The sequence below is a fragment of the Barbus barbus genome (assembly GCF_936440315.1).
Source record: "Barbus barbus genome assembly, chromosome: 29".
Classification (NCBI taxonomy): Eukaryota; Metazoa; Chordata; class Actinopteri; order Cypriniformes; family Cyprinidae; genus Barbus; species Barbus barbus.
In genome coordinates this window covers 3,456,409-3,472,010 of record NC_136757.1, presented here as the reverse complement: position 1 = coordinate 3,472,010, position 15,602 = coordinate 3,456,409, and the positions used below count along the sequence as shown (strand labels likewise).

At 40.9% G+C, this 15,602-nt stretch overlaps 1 pseudogene across 1 annotated transcript; it reads right to left on the bottom strand.

The window, feature by feature from the left end:
* Positions 1-9,536: 9,536 nt before the first annotated feature.
* LOC306848845 (N-glycosylase/DNA lyase-like) lies at positions 9,537-14,723 on the bottom strand (annotated as a pseudogene). The gene is made up of 6 exons: positions 14,614-14,723; positions 13,444-13,804; positions 10,515-10,691; positions 9,999-10,150; positions 9,811-9,856; positions 9,537-9,701 (listed from the first exon to the last, which is right to left on the bottom strand). The product of its transcript is annotated as an N-glycosylase/DNA lyase-like (transcript).
* Positions 14,724-15,602: the final 879 nt, after the last annotated feature.

Below are 15,602 nucleotides of genomic sequence, written 5' to 3'. Positions count from 1 at the left end.
AGGAGCCCATCTGGGGGTCTATTGGAAGTCTTACCAGTGGCACAAACTGAGCAAGCCAAAACAAAACTGTGAACATCACGAGCCATAAGCGGCCACCAAAATCGTTGCTTGACTAAAGATGTAGTGCGACTGACTCCTGGATGACAAGCCACATTGGAACAATGACCCCACTGAATAACGTCGGACCGTAATCCCTCCGGCACAAATAACCGGTTCGGTGGGCAGCCGACCGGAGGCGTTACCCCTTGTAAGGCTGTTTTGACCTTCGATTCGACCTCCCATGTGAGTATGGAGACAATTAGTGTCTCTGGAAAAATGCACTCGGGAGTAGACGGGCGATCGGAACGGTCAAAAATACGTGATAAGGAATCGGGTTTGATGTTCTTGGAACCCGGGCGGTACGAGAGAGTGAAATCAAAACGTCCGAAAAAAAGTGCCCACCGAGCCTGCCTGGAGTTCAATCTTTTGGCAGTTCTGATGTATTCCAAGTTCTTATGATCGGTCCATACGATAAAAGGTACCCCCGACCCTTCTAACCAGTGACGCCATTCCTCCAATGCTAACTTGACTGCCAACAACTCTCGCTTACCAATGTCATAATTCCTCTCGGCAGGGGACAAACGATGGGACAAAAACGCGCATGGATGCATTCTGTCGTCCGCCGGAGAGCGCTGGGATAGCACTGCACCTACCCCCACCTCTGACGCATCGACCTCCACCACAAACTGACGTGATGGATCAGGGGTGACTAAGATGGGGGCTGAAACGAAGCGGCCCTTCAGTTTGGCAAACGCAGCCTCAGCTGCGTCTGACCACCTGAACGTAGTCCTGGGGGAGGTCAAGGCGGTCAGAGGCGCGGCTAGTTGGCTGAAATTGCGAATAAAACGCCGGTAGAAGTTGGCCAATTGACAAGCCCATTGAGTGTGGGGGGTAGGTCCAGGGCATAGATCTCCTTCTGGACGCGATCAGCCAGCCCATGCAGGAACATATCCCACTGCGCCTCCTCGTTCCACTGACACTCTGCCGCCAAGGTCCTGAACTCGATGGAGTAGTCAGAGACGGATCTCTCCCCCTGTTTGAGATCCGCCAGAATCCGCGCGGCTTCTCTCCCAGCGACCGCGCGGTCAAACACTCTCTTCATCTCGGCGGAGAGTGTCTGAAACGAGGCGCAGCATGGATCCTGGTTCTCCCACACCACTGTTCCCCATAGTGCTGCTCTCCCAGTCAGCAGCGTGAGCACGAACGCCACCTTGGTCTGCTCGCTGGCAAAGGTCTTGGGCTGCAGGGAGAAATGAATAGCACAGCGAGTCAGAAAGGCACGGCAAAAGTTCGGCTCACCGCTGTAAAGTTCCGGAGTTGGTAGGCGGGGCTCTGACTGGGAGACGCTCTCCGGTGGTATGAAGGGAGCTGGCGGTGTGGGTGGCGCAGCAGGATTTGGCAGATGTTGCATTTGCTGGGTGAGCTCAGACACCTGCACCACAAGAGCACGAATCGACTGTCCCGACTCCTTCATGCTCTTTTCCTGGGCATCCATCCGAGAGACGCTGGATCTTAGAAAATCCTCCCACGAAGAAGTATTTCCACCTGCTGCTTCCATTGTAGGTCAGATCGTTCCGTCACGCTAAGAAGGAGGAAGCAGAGATGCAGGTGAAACAATGGTAAGTATTTATTGATAGTCACATGACACGAACACAGCACAGTCTCTCGGATGGGTTGGTGGCGCAGGGACACGATGAACAGCGTGCTGGTGACGAGTGACGACGGTAAATCCAGTGCCGGTGAATATCCAACGAGTGATGACGGTGAATCCAGTGCCGGTGAACATCCAGACGAGACGAAACCCACGAAGACTCCAGACAGACGATGACCAGGAACACTGAAGCAGACGGCACACGGGGAATGACACAGAGGACATCAACAACGATCTGACAAGGAGAGGAAAGTGCGGTGAGACTTTATAGGTGAGTAGATTGGCAGCAGCTGGTGCGGGAATTGAGATCAGCTGGCGCGCTGATGACTGGAGTGAGCGGTCACGCCCACTCACACACACACACACAGAGAACAACAATACACGAGACATGAAGAAACCAGTGAATTCATAAACCGTGACAATTTCTTTATAAATGTTACTTATAATAAGTTTCTAAGACCTCTCTACTGGGATCTTAACATATTCCTTGCTTGAAAAAGCTTCCAGATCACTCAAAATCTTTGGTTTTCATGTTGCCATTGCTTTAGTCAAATCCCACTAAAGATTTTTAATAAGATTTAAATCTGATGATTGAACAGGCCACTCAAGAACATTTTATGACCCATATCTGAACCAAATTTACGTATATTTGGATGTACAGTATTTGGGATGATTGTCCCGTTGGAGTGTCCAGTGATCATCAAGCTTTAGTCTATGCACTGAAGGCTTAATAATCCTTGCCAATGGCCTGATACATTAAAGAATCCATTATGTCCTTAATACAGTTAAAATTTCCACTTCATGCAAAAGCAGATGCCCCTAACAAGACTGGTCTATGTTTGACCGTGGTGATGGTGTTCTTAAGCTCACGAGCTTTGCCTCTTTTTTTTTTTTTTGTACCAGACATATCTCTCATCCATGGGTCCAATAAGTTCCAGTTTAGTCACATCTCCCATAAAACATTCTTCCAGAACAACACAGGTCTATAAAAATGTATTTTAACTTTTTTAAGTTGGCATTTTATATTCTCCACAGTCTAGAGTAGTGTTCACCAAGATGTCCCAACATGATGGCCATGCTTTTTTAGTGTTTGTCTTAAACTCTGCATTGAAATATTTTGGAAGTAAACTAAGGGTTTTCTGAGTTGGTGTGATCAATTTACCACCCTTGAATATATTGTGCTTTTTGTTCAACTCCCTAGCGCGTGCGGCCACCGGACTCCGCCCCTTCCCTGGACCCTTCCCTCCTGAACACTGCCCTCCTACACTAGCCCCGCAGCACGACGAGGACACCAGATCCCTGTTTATTTTGGACACTTTTCCCCCTTTGGACACTTTATTTTAATGTTTTGTTTAATAAAAACTTCTCCGAGGCTTGACGCCACGCCCACTGTGTCTGTCGTTGGCTCCTCCCGCCACAGTGGTGGAGAATGCGGGCAGGCGGAGCCTAGACAGCGCAGTTGGGCAACATCTGATGACGTCATCCCCTCTCGCTCGCAAAAAAAGCCGTGGAACCCGCACGGGGACAGAGGAACGACGGGGACAGCCTCCCAGCCACCGAAGGGGTAAGTGACGTTCTTTCTATTGGTCATTTACCCTGTGGCTGGTTGAGGCTGACAACTAATACCCGGTTTCTCTGTCCCGGTTCCGGCGCGGTGCGAGAGGGAGAGTTGCCCGGAGAGGAATTCCTGCCCCGCCCACTCCGACCGCTGGAGCCTGGTTGAGGAAGGTAGCACTCCCGCGTGGGCGGCGACCCTCGGACGGGGATGTCGCTTGGGGGGGGGAATGTGACGAGTCGGCTGCCTCCCCCCTGTCCATCATCACCACCCCGTCCCGTATTCGCCGCCCTTCACCAGGCTCCCGACAGGAGTGGGTGTGTGAGAGAGGAGGGGCGCTGAAACAGCCAGGGCTGGCGGCGTGTGATTTCCGCAGATGGACGAAGCCGCGCCAGAGACGCCGCCGCCACTCGCTCCCGGCCCCGAGAGGGGAGCGCGTGCGGCCACCGGACTCCGCCCCTTCCCTGGACCCTTCCCTCCTGAACACTGCCCTCCTACACTAGCCCCGCAGCACGACGAGGACACCAGATCCCTGTTTATTTTGGACATTTTTCCCCCTTTGGACACTTTATTTTAATGTTTTGTTTAATAAAAACCTCTCCGAGGCTTGACGCCACGCCCACTGTGTCTGTCGTTGGCTCCTCCCGCCACAATATATATTACATTATATATTGACATTATCACCTTTAATACAGAATGTTACTAAACTGTTGATGCATTTTTTTTTTTTTTAAATTCTGTATCTACAGGAAAGCTTACATTTTTAAATTATTACAGTCTCTAGTGTGACTAGGCTCTGCCAACATCACGGTCCATGGTCCATTTTAGACATAAGAGTTATGTGACCGATGCAAATAACATGTTTTAAGCACTGGAAAATATGTTCACAATAGACTGTAAAAAAATATTGGTAACATGTTTTTTATTTGCTTGTCCACTTTAGACATTCTAATTATAAGTAACTTTGTGAGGACGTCAACTTATACTAACCCTAAACTAATGGTCCACTAATATATTAGAGTTAGTTGACATGTAGGTGCAAATTAAGTAGTTAGTTGACATTTAGTTTTCAAGTTACTTAATTAGTAGGATGTTACCAAAATGTTTGTAATTTGTACAGAAGAAGACTGTAAAATAATTTTTTCTTTTATATGTTTTGTAAAAACAAATATATATTTTTGTAATTAGTTATCATATATATTAGGATTTTGTTACATTTTATGTTATTTTGTTAAAACTACCTATCTGTACCCACCTGTATCTGCGTATCGATGTGATGATGTAGCACAGCATGAATGCACATCACCAGCTTCTTTGTCTTCAGGAGCTGCATGTTTGTTGAGCACATTTGTGTGGAAAAACACAAGCATGTCTGCTCACGCTTAGACCAGGCGTTTGTTCTGTATCATGACAAGAAATGAGTCTAGGAGATGTGTGACAATGAATGTGTCCCTGCTTCATTCCGGGAGATGATACACACAGGATGTGCAAATATGTTTGGGTCAGTCCTTGAGGGGCTGACTGCATGCATTTGTATACATTCATCAGATTTTACTGTGTGGACATAGATTCAACTCCAGGGCCTCCGGGCATTCAGGGTTGATCCAGGTCATTGTTTGTACTCAACAATTGTTTTTGACAGAGTTACACAGGCTTGCTGGGCAGGCACATTTGGTGTTCCAATGCAGTGTTGATTTCCATTCAAAAGGGAATGTCTTAGGTTACGTATGTAAACCAATGAAAAGAGAATGAACCGTTGTGTCACAATGCCTCAGTCATGCTTTAGACAATTACAATCTGTTGATGTACATTTCAATCTGATGACGCTGTGCTACATCATCACGTTCACGAACTCAAGCCAATCAGAGATTGGCATATGCACACATATGCTTCAGACACCTGTTAACCCAGAAGTGTTCCTATAACATCTATGCCATGACACAGCGTTGTCTTTTATCGCTCCCATCACCAAGTGCACTCTAAATGGCTTTATCACACATTATGACACACAAGTGCTCTGCTCCCTCAAAAGTCCCCACTTCAAGGGTTTCACTTCTAAAACATACACTTTATTTTACAGTCCTGTTCCTGTACTGTACATACTATGTACTTATTGTAGTAATTACAATAACTAATAACTAGGTACTAACCCCGAACCTACCCCTGAACTTAACCCTACCCCATGTAGTTACCAGGTATTTCCAGAACTTTCTTAGGTAGGTACACTGTGCACGTACACGTACTGTAAAATAAAGTGCAACCCAAAACAGTATTGTATTGTTTTTTATTTTATTTTGATTTTGATAGTGCAAGGAATGTCAACAATCAGTGAAACTGGAACATGATTTCATTTTTACATTACATTTTCATTTTTCAAAAAAAATCAAATTGTGATACTTCCTTATTTGAATACCACTGCATGCAAAACAGAAACTACAATTCCAGGAAATATCAAAAAATGGTAGGGCTGTCAGCCAATAGCAGATAATTAGTTTTGTCTGATAGAAGCAAGCTGATAAGAAACACAAGGGTAATTTGATCTTCAGATAAAATGAAATGGTTTTCTTCAGTCAAATATACTATACAAGACTTAACCTGAACACATACAAGAAATTAAGCACTAAATAGTGGAATATGGCACCATTATATAATATATAATTGATATAATATTCAATCTTGGAGCTCCTTCCACTGGGCAACTAAATAATGAATAACCTTCAGAAGATGGGTTTTTAAACTGTTGCTAAACACTGTTGCACTGTGGGAGACATCCAAAATTGACAGTGCTGGGAATGCTTCAGGAATGGTTTGTAAACCCCTGTTCTAAAAAGTAATCTCATCTGTCTTGCCTTGTGTCATCATCAGACAGAAATTCTCTTTTCCTCACGTTTGACTGCATGTTTCTCCCCAAGGCTGCCCAGTGAGCAGTAATGACATCACACTGCACACAAGCATTGCCAGATTCATTCATGCATTCATTCATGGCAATAGCGCTGAGGTACTCCATACTGCACTTGTGATTGGTATGATACCTCTTCATTTACTGCCACAAATTGATGGCGGTCAGATAAGTACGATTTGAACTATACCAGTGCACTTCCTCTAATGCCAACATAATTTTCTAGTCTATTTAAAAGAATGTTGTGGTCGATAGTGCCAAACGCGGCGCTATGATCCAGTAGCACTAATAGAGAGATACAACCACGATCAGATGATAAAAGCAGGTCGTTTGTAACTCTAAGCCTCTCATTAAAAAAAACACAACTTGACCCCAAAGAATTAATTAATTACAGACCAATCTCAAATCTCCCTTTTCTGTCAAAGATATTAGAAAAGGTAGTACAGCTATGTTCCTTCTTAGAGAAAAATTATATATGTGAGGATTTCCAGTCAGGTATCAGTACTGAGACTGCTCTCATTAGAGTTACAAACGACCTGCTTTTATCATCTGATCGTGGTTGTATCTCTCTACATGCAGCCACTCGGATCCAGTCCGTATCCAGATCAGATGGTGGATCAGCACCTAGAGATGACCTCTACAGCCAGGACACCCAGATAAGCCCCAGAGACTGATCCCCAGTGAAGACCCTGTCTCCAAGACGGCCATCGGGACAAGACCACAGGAACCAGATGAGTCCTTTGCACAATCTGACTCTGCTTTAGCCTAGATTTAAACTGCTGATTTTGTCTGGCCAGAGGAGAATGACACTATTTCAACAAACTATTTCCCCGTCTAAATACTGTAAAGCTGATATAAAGCCACCTAGCTTTATATCAAGCCGATGTAAAGCTGCTTTGACATAATTTGCATTGTTAAAAGCGCTATACAAATAACAGTGACTTGACTTGACTTTTAATCTTTTTACGCACTCTGTAGCAGGCATCACATTTGAAATGAGCTCATTTAGTGGATAAAAGTGTAAAATTTCTCCGTTTAAACATTTGTTATATTCTCTATGTTGTATTGTGAATAAAATATTGGCTCAGGTGATTTGAGTCTTTTAGTTTTCAGTTTATTCAAATTTAAAAAAAAATACCCAACATTTCCAGGATTCTGGTTGTACATTTACATAATAAAAAGTTTAAAAAACATGTTTTCTTATATTGTACATTGCTGTTGAACCTTATTTCACCTTCTGCCTGAAATGTTCTATTTTAGATCTTTTCTTTTTTTTTAAAGCCCCCTTCCAAAACGTCTTCCAAAAAGTTGTGGCCCAGTTTGTTGTGATTGGTGAACAACTTAGAGTTTGTGAGAAATATAGCACCCTTTACTATAATTGATGGCTCCTGAGGCATCATGAGCAGCTATAAACAGTAGTATATCTATGATGCCTGTATTGTTACACCAGTGTCTTACACAACTGTTCTTAAAGGGTGGGTCAAAGTAGGCTGGCAATATGCAAATGTCACATGGTGAGGTAGCAAAGTCATAAAAATAATAATAACAGGACCACAAATGAGGTGTTTTAAGCAAGTGCACTGTAGATGATGAGATCAGTACAGTACAGTATCATCAAGGGTCAACGTGTCCTCACTAATCTTTTCCAAGAACCTTACCTAGAACTAAACTAGAACAATAAAATACAACTATACAAATAAGGAAATGCACAAAAATAAATAAAATAATAATTTATATATACATACATACAGTATATATAAATGCCTCATTAGCGTCTGTTTCTATGGGCCACTATACGTAAGCCATCCACCTTATTGGAATGGTCAAAGCCAGTCCGTGAACACTCAAGTTGTGTTAGCTAACGAATTCTTAGCTAATGTTGTTGTATTGTGTTATTTTAGTAAAATCATCTGCTGAAGCCAACTGCAGATATAGATATTCATACATGCGTATAACTATGGTTGCAGGTGCATAGTTGATTTGCTCTTGAGTGTTCACAGACTTGTTTTGACCATTTTAAACAAGGTTAGATTTTATACTGTATGTGTCTTAAGTGTTCACAATTTACCTTTTTTTGTATGTCCTTGATTTCTATTTACAGATAATTTGACTTTGAATGAGACTCATGATATGGACTGACAGCAAAACTGTATTTTCCACATCGACGCAGACATACCATGTTTGAGGGTGGGAGCCAAACAGACTTTCAATCATGAAAATGTCTTTGTCTGATATCTGGTCCTCTGGTAAAACATTTCTATTATGCAAGTTATTTTGACATTGCTTGGCATGCTGTAAGCCCCTCAGAGCAAGAACAGTGCATGGGTCACACTTACATAAGCCTCTGACTCAATCCAGTCTTTCCTTTTTTATTGTCACACTGTTTGAGTCTCCGGGCGAGTGGCCATGTATTAATGCATGGATTTTTGTGCCCAGGGAATGTTGTATATTATATAGTATCAGATGTGCTTGCCAAAAAATAAAAGGAAACATTTTTATTTAATTCTTGTTTCGCATTTTAAATTATTTTAAAAAAGTAAGTATCAACCGCTCACCCTTTCTGACTGTTACAGACACAGTCACATGACCAAAATGAATAGAAGAGGGAAATGTTCTGGGGCGCAGAACTGAAAAAGACAAAGGTGTGCATTAAAATGAAGACAGCAACAGCCGAGTGAATAAACAGAGATTTGTAAGCTTAAGTCAGTCAACATGTATTTTGAATCATTCATTTCTGACTGTCTCTGTCGATCAGAAAAGTCTTAGTATGTTTGTAAAGGAGCATTTGATTTACAATTGAGAGAAACTTTCGAGATTGTTAACAGGGATTGATACCTTTCACCGAAAATCACCATTTTGAATTCAAAATAGTTCATTTGTGTGATTCATGTAGGTCCCATGAGACTCTGAAAACTATGCTACTTCATATTCAAGCACAAAACAGTGCTAAACTTTGAGAAAAGGTGATTTTGTCAAATGTTATAATAGTGATTTTATAATGTCTAAATGTAAATCCAAAAGCAAAACATGTCAAAATATTATATTAAGGAGTGGAAACGGCAAATGAGCCAATGAATGATCCTATGCTGCAATCTACTTAGAAAATAGTATATCATACTCTACCGTTTCACCAGTTTTACAAATTAAGAAAAATAAATTACATAACATAAAAGTAATTTATCCTTTGTCAAAAACAAGAAGCCCTTCAGTGTGTTTAACAGCACATTTATTAAACACTTAAGTGTAAAAATATGGTCCTTATAAATTACCAATAAAATTGAGCTGTCAGATTTTGTAGAAATACAAACTTGATTAATCCAGATTGTAAAAGAGCACACTGGAAGCAGACTTGGTGTAGCCTGAGTTGATTAGTGATGAATGTTATCATGATCTTATGTCCTCTGTTGCTTTTTGACTTTTTCTCTTTTCTGTTTTTCTTCACATCTGTCATGTCTTCTCTCCTTCATTTTTTTCTTCAGGTCTGTTTTCTCATCTTTCAGAGCAGGAATCTCTTCTTTCAGCTTCTGAAACCTCTTTAGATCGGCACAGAAAAGTACCTGAGACCCAAAAACACAAAAACAATAAAAAATTATGTAATAAAAAATAAAAATAAAAAAACATAATATTAATAATAATATCTGATGAATGATGTGCAGTGTTACTTACAGAGTGTGCCCAGCCTGCATAGGGACCCCAGAGTTTTCTAAAAAAAGTCACCTGCAAAAGAGGATCAAAAATATCTCATTTACTTTAAAAGTAAAGTAGATTTTTTTGTGTGTCAGTTCAAAACTCAAAGGCACAAATGCTATGCTGCTGTGGGTGGTTTCCAGGGCAGGGAATCTTTTTTTGGGTACTAACCAATCTCTTTGTAGACTCTATCAGTTAAAGTCTTCTGGCTGCTCCCAGCGGCAAAGCTGTAGTCACGTTTGGCTATTTGCCACACACGTGTGTCCACAGGAAGAGCCTCAAACTTATCCAGTGACATCAGACATACACAGTCAGCCACCTGATCCCCAGCAAACATAGATTTCACAAATGTAAAACAATTATGATAAATGTATCAAAGTACATTTAATAGCTAGAATGGACAGTCTAAAACAGGCTAAAATAAACATAAAATATCTCATGGGAAGGGAAGTATGCAGTAAAAGGGCATATGCCAAAAGCATACTCTATGCAAGTATACAAACACAAAACTGTTGCACTGCATTGTAAAGAAAGTTGAAAAAGAAAATCCTCCATAGAAGATGACAGTTTGTGCCTTGCAGCAAATTTGAGAATGCTACTTGTGTTGCAATTGCAAGTTTAGAAGTTTCATTCATGTACTTGCAAAGAATATTTTAATGCATAAATGTAGAATAAATAATTACTTTAAGACCAACTCTAGGAAGAGCTCTCAGTGCATCTCTGGCCTGCAGGTAGGGCGCTGCGGAGCGACTGGAGCCAGTCAGGGTCATGAGAGTTCACAATGATTTGTGAGCTCTGCTGCAGGAAACGAGCACGGTAGCCAAAACCCAAATCACGCAAACACATCTCGACACTAGGATCTGTCACATATATACAATCATTCAAATATTAAACATTAAGAGCTTTTATAATTTTGGATTATGATGCATCAATGATTTATCGTGGCCTAATGGTTAGAGAGTCGGACTCGTAATCGAAAGGTTGCGGGTTCGAGTCCCCGGCCGGCAGGGATTGTAGGTGGGGGGAGTGAATGTCCAGCGCTCTCTCCACCCTCAATACCACGACTGAGGTGCCCTTGAGCAAGGCACCGAACCCCCAATTGCTCCCCAGGCGCCTCAGCATGGCTGCCCACTGCTCCGGGTGTGTGTTCACGGTGTGTGTGTGTGTGTGTGCATTTGTTCACTACTCACTGCTGTGTGTGTGCACTTGGATGGGTTAAACGCAGAGCACCAATTTCGAGTATGGGTCACCATACTTGACTTTACTTTTTTACGACTTTTATTCAGCAGCCAAATATTTTTGTATAATGATGGTAAACTGTAAAACTGTAAAAACTACAAAAAAAAACTTATCACAGGCAACCCATTTCTTACATATAATGTATGTGCCATTTTCATGTCTCTCATGTCACAACATGCTCTTTTCTTCTCACATTAATAAAATATTATTATTATAATTCATATAATAATAATATATTTAAAAGTATGAAAATACTGTGATCACTTACTCAATATCATGATGTTCCATAAGACTTTCATTTATCCTCTAAACACCAAGTTAATATTTATGAAATCTGAAAGGTATCTGTCCCTATTCTCATAAAACTTTTACACATAAAAAAGTGAATATAACTTACGTAAAACCTACAATATATCTATATTAAACAGTTTAATGCCAGTACGCCGAGAGACATGTTAGTGTTATATGATGAACAGATTCAATTTCAGCTTTTATTAAAGGGGTCATATGATGCTTTTTTAAAGATCGTTATTTTGTGTATTTGGTGTAACAGAATATGTTGGCATGCTTTAATGTTCAAAAAACACATTATTTTTCAAATACTGTACATTATTGTAGTTCCTCTATGCCCTGTCTCTCTCAAATGTCATTTTTTGGTGGTGCATCAATACAGGGTGTATACGACATAGTCGAAACCACTGATACACATCTTAGATCATAGCTGAGGCTGAGTCACTAAGTGAAAATGTCCAAATTGGGCCCAATTAGCCATTTTCTCTCCCCGGTGTCATGTGACTCGTTAGTGTTACAAGGTCTCAGGTGTGAATGGGGAGCAGGTGTGTTAAATTTGGTGTTATCGCTCTCACTCTCTCATACTGGTCACTGGAAGTTCAACATGGCACCTCATGGCAAAGAACTCTCTGAGGATCTGAACAAAAGAATTGTTGCTCTACATAAAGATGGCGTAGGCTATAAGAAGATCGCCAAGACCCTGAAACTGAGCTGCAGCACGGTGGCCAAGACCGTACAGCGGTTTAACAGGACAGGTTCCACTCAGAACAGGCCTCGCCATTGTCGACAAAAGAAGTTGAGTGCACATGCTCAGCGTCATATCTAGAGATTGTGTTTGGGAAATAGACGTATGAGTGCTGCAGAGGTTGAAGGGGTGGGGGGTCAGCCTGTCAGTGCTCAGACCATACGCCGCACACTGCATCAAATTGGTCTGCATGGCTGTCGTCCCAGAAGGAAGCCTCTTCTAAAGATGATGCACAAGAAAGCCCGCAAACAGTTTGCTGAAGACAAGCAGATTAAGGACATGGATTACTGGAACCATGTCCTATGGTCTGATGAGACCAAGATAAACGTATTAGGGCTGTCGCGATTCGTCGATTTTAGTTGACTAGTCGATTTTTAAAAATCGTCGACTTCATTTTGCTCACGTCGACTAACCAGCAAAATACCGGAAGTGGCGCATTTCACGGGCGAGAATCCATAAAACACATTTTTAGACTATTTTCCAAGGCTGCATGATATATTAAACACATTTAAAAACCATAATTAAGCATAATTGTGAATTCACAAACGCTATGATTTAATTTAAATAATTTATTATAACGTTCATTTGGGAATTTAAATCTACACACAAACAGGAGAATACTGTAGCTACAGTTCATTGAGGGAACCATGAATGCCAACAGGTACTGTGACATACTGAATCAGAGACTGGGCCGCAGGGCAGTATTCCAACATGATAACGACCCCAAACACACCTCCAAGATGACCACTGCCTTGCTAAAGAAGCTGAGGGTAAAGGTGATGGACTGGCCAAGCATGTCTCCAGACCTAAACCCTATTGAGCATCTGTGGGGCATCCTCAAACGGAAGGTGGAGGAGTGCAAGGTCTCTAACATCCACCAGCTCCGTGATGTCGTCATGGAGGAGTGGAAGAGGACTCCAGTGGCAACCAGTGAAGCTCTGGGGAACTCCATGCCCTAGAGGGTTAAAGCAGTGCTGGAAAATAATGGTGGCCACACAAAATATTGACACTTTTGGCCCAATTTGGACATTTTCACTTAGGGGTGTACTTACTTTTGTGGCCAGCGGTTTAGACATTAATGGCTGTGTGTGGAGTTATTTTGAGGGGACAGCACATTTACACTGTTATACATGCTGTACACTCACTACATTACATTGTAGCAAAGTGTCATTTCTTCAGTGTTATCACATGAAAAGATATAATAAAATATTTACAAAAAGGTGAGGGGTGTACTCACTTCTGTGAGATACTGTATATATATGTGTATATATATATATAAACACACATTATTTTACTAATGTCAAACTAAAGAACTATTCTTTCAATGAGACATGTACCTGTGAAGATGTCTGATGTATGTTTGAAGTGTGGATCCACATGGCTCCAGTCCCTGTAGAGATCCCCTAATTTAACACCTAACTGGAAATAATCCCTCAGAAGTTCCTCCTCTTTGTTGTCAGGCTCTGACATCACTGTGCACAATCCCGCCTCTTCCTGCTTCATGTCAGTCTTTCTTTTTGACATCTTCCCCAATAACTGCTCCTATTCTTCCACCTTCCATTTCGGTCTGTTTTCTGTTCCTGGATTTATTTGATGACTGTAAACATAGTACCATATAACATATCCTCTGTTTGAGTTAGTGTCCACACTTTTCCTCGCATTACTCCCGTCCAGTGATTATCTGCAGTCTCACGCCATCTAAAAGGATGGGCAATATGGTCATACTGTATAATGAAAAACTAAACACAGAAGTTAATATGCATTAACAAAAACGCAGTTTGTTTAATTCTAAGGCTTTATTCAGAATGGAATACTATAGTTTACTAATTACACAATGCTGCACAGTGCTACTGTATTGTACGCTGTTTACTGCTTTTTTTTTTAACTGCCCATATATTCATATCAGTATCTCAGTATTCAGCAGCTTGGTGGGGGTGTTGTTAATTATATCACATGTGAGGAGGTGGACCAGTCATTTACACACAGACATCTTAAAGGTACAGTACACTGTAAAAAAAAAAAAGAAAAGAAAAAAGTTGAGCAAAGGTAAAACTTTAAGGCAACCCGCTTCAGCAGATTTTTGAGTTTTCTCAACTTGCTTTTGTAGAAGATTTTCGAGTTTTCTCAACTTTTTGTTGTATAAACTTAAAACAACAAGTTGAGAAAATTCAAAAATCTGCTGAAGCTGGTTGCTATAACCATTTAAGTTCTCTCAACTTCTGATTAGAAGACATAGAAGAACCTTTTTGTCTAATTGGTTCCATAAAGAACCTTTAACATCTGAAGAACCTTTCTGTTTCACAAAAGTTTCTTTGTGGCAAAAGAAGGTTCTTCAGATTATAAAAAGCTAAGAAATAGATGGTTCTTTAAAGAAACTTTGACTGAATGGTTCTTTGTGGAACCAAAAATGGTTCTTCTAGGTCATCACTGTAAAGAACCTTTTAAGCACTTTTTAAGAGTGTATAAGAAACGTTTCTGTTGAGGACAGCAATGAAACAGTAGTTTACCGGAACGTCTGACCACATCCCAGAGTGAGATCCAGCCGAAGCTCTGACCGGGGACATGACAGTGACCACCATGCCTTACATCCCGCAGAGAGCAGAGTATGCTGGGACATTATGTAGCTCTGTACCTTACACCTGCAGGACAAATCAAGTCAGCTACTGCGATAACAAAAATACATTAAAGGAAAGAATAAAATAAACTAAAGCAGATGAAAATACATGCTATTAAAAACTCACAAATCTATGGTTTGCACATACGAAAAGTTCAAATGAATAAGGTCTATATTTTACAAAGAGACACAAATGAGACAGACTATGCCAGTATACTTAATATATCTTTGTGCATGTACAAATGTATTTTGTAATCCATTGGGTTGTTGCTAGCTAATGTGTAATGCACATTCTCCCAAGGGACGCTCGACGGCTCAAAAAGAGAAATCCTCCATCAAGGTGCATTCAAATCGCAGTTTGTTTGTTTTTATACTAGATGTTTTATTTCATATTGGAATTATCTCAATAAATTAATTACATCTAATAAAAATGCCAAGGACTGGCATCTGAGATACAAATTGAAACCATCTAGTAAATGACGGTGATTGGTCCATCCTTCTTCTGCTGCTGCTGCTTCTTCTTTTAAGATGTGCGGCAGACTGGACACATCAAAGGCGTATTGCTGCCCTGCTCAGTTTATTTGAAGAACTCCTCTTAGTTGATTATATCCGAACATAAAGTCCGGTTCGGTGTAAAAATTTAATAAATCCTTAGTAAGAATCGATATTAAAGTGATATATATATACAGTATATAGTTGTACTCATCAGATTACATACCCCTTGCAGAATATGCAAATATGTTAAGAATTTTAACTAAATAAGAGGGATCATGAAAATTGTATGTTACTTTTATTTAGTACTCTCCTGAATAAGCTATAACATAACAGATGTTTATACTCCACTCAAAACAATGACTGAATTCATAAAATCTGTCCCTGTTC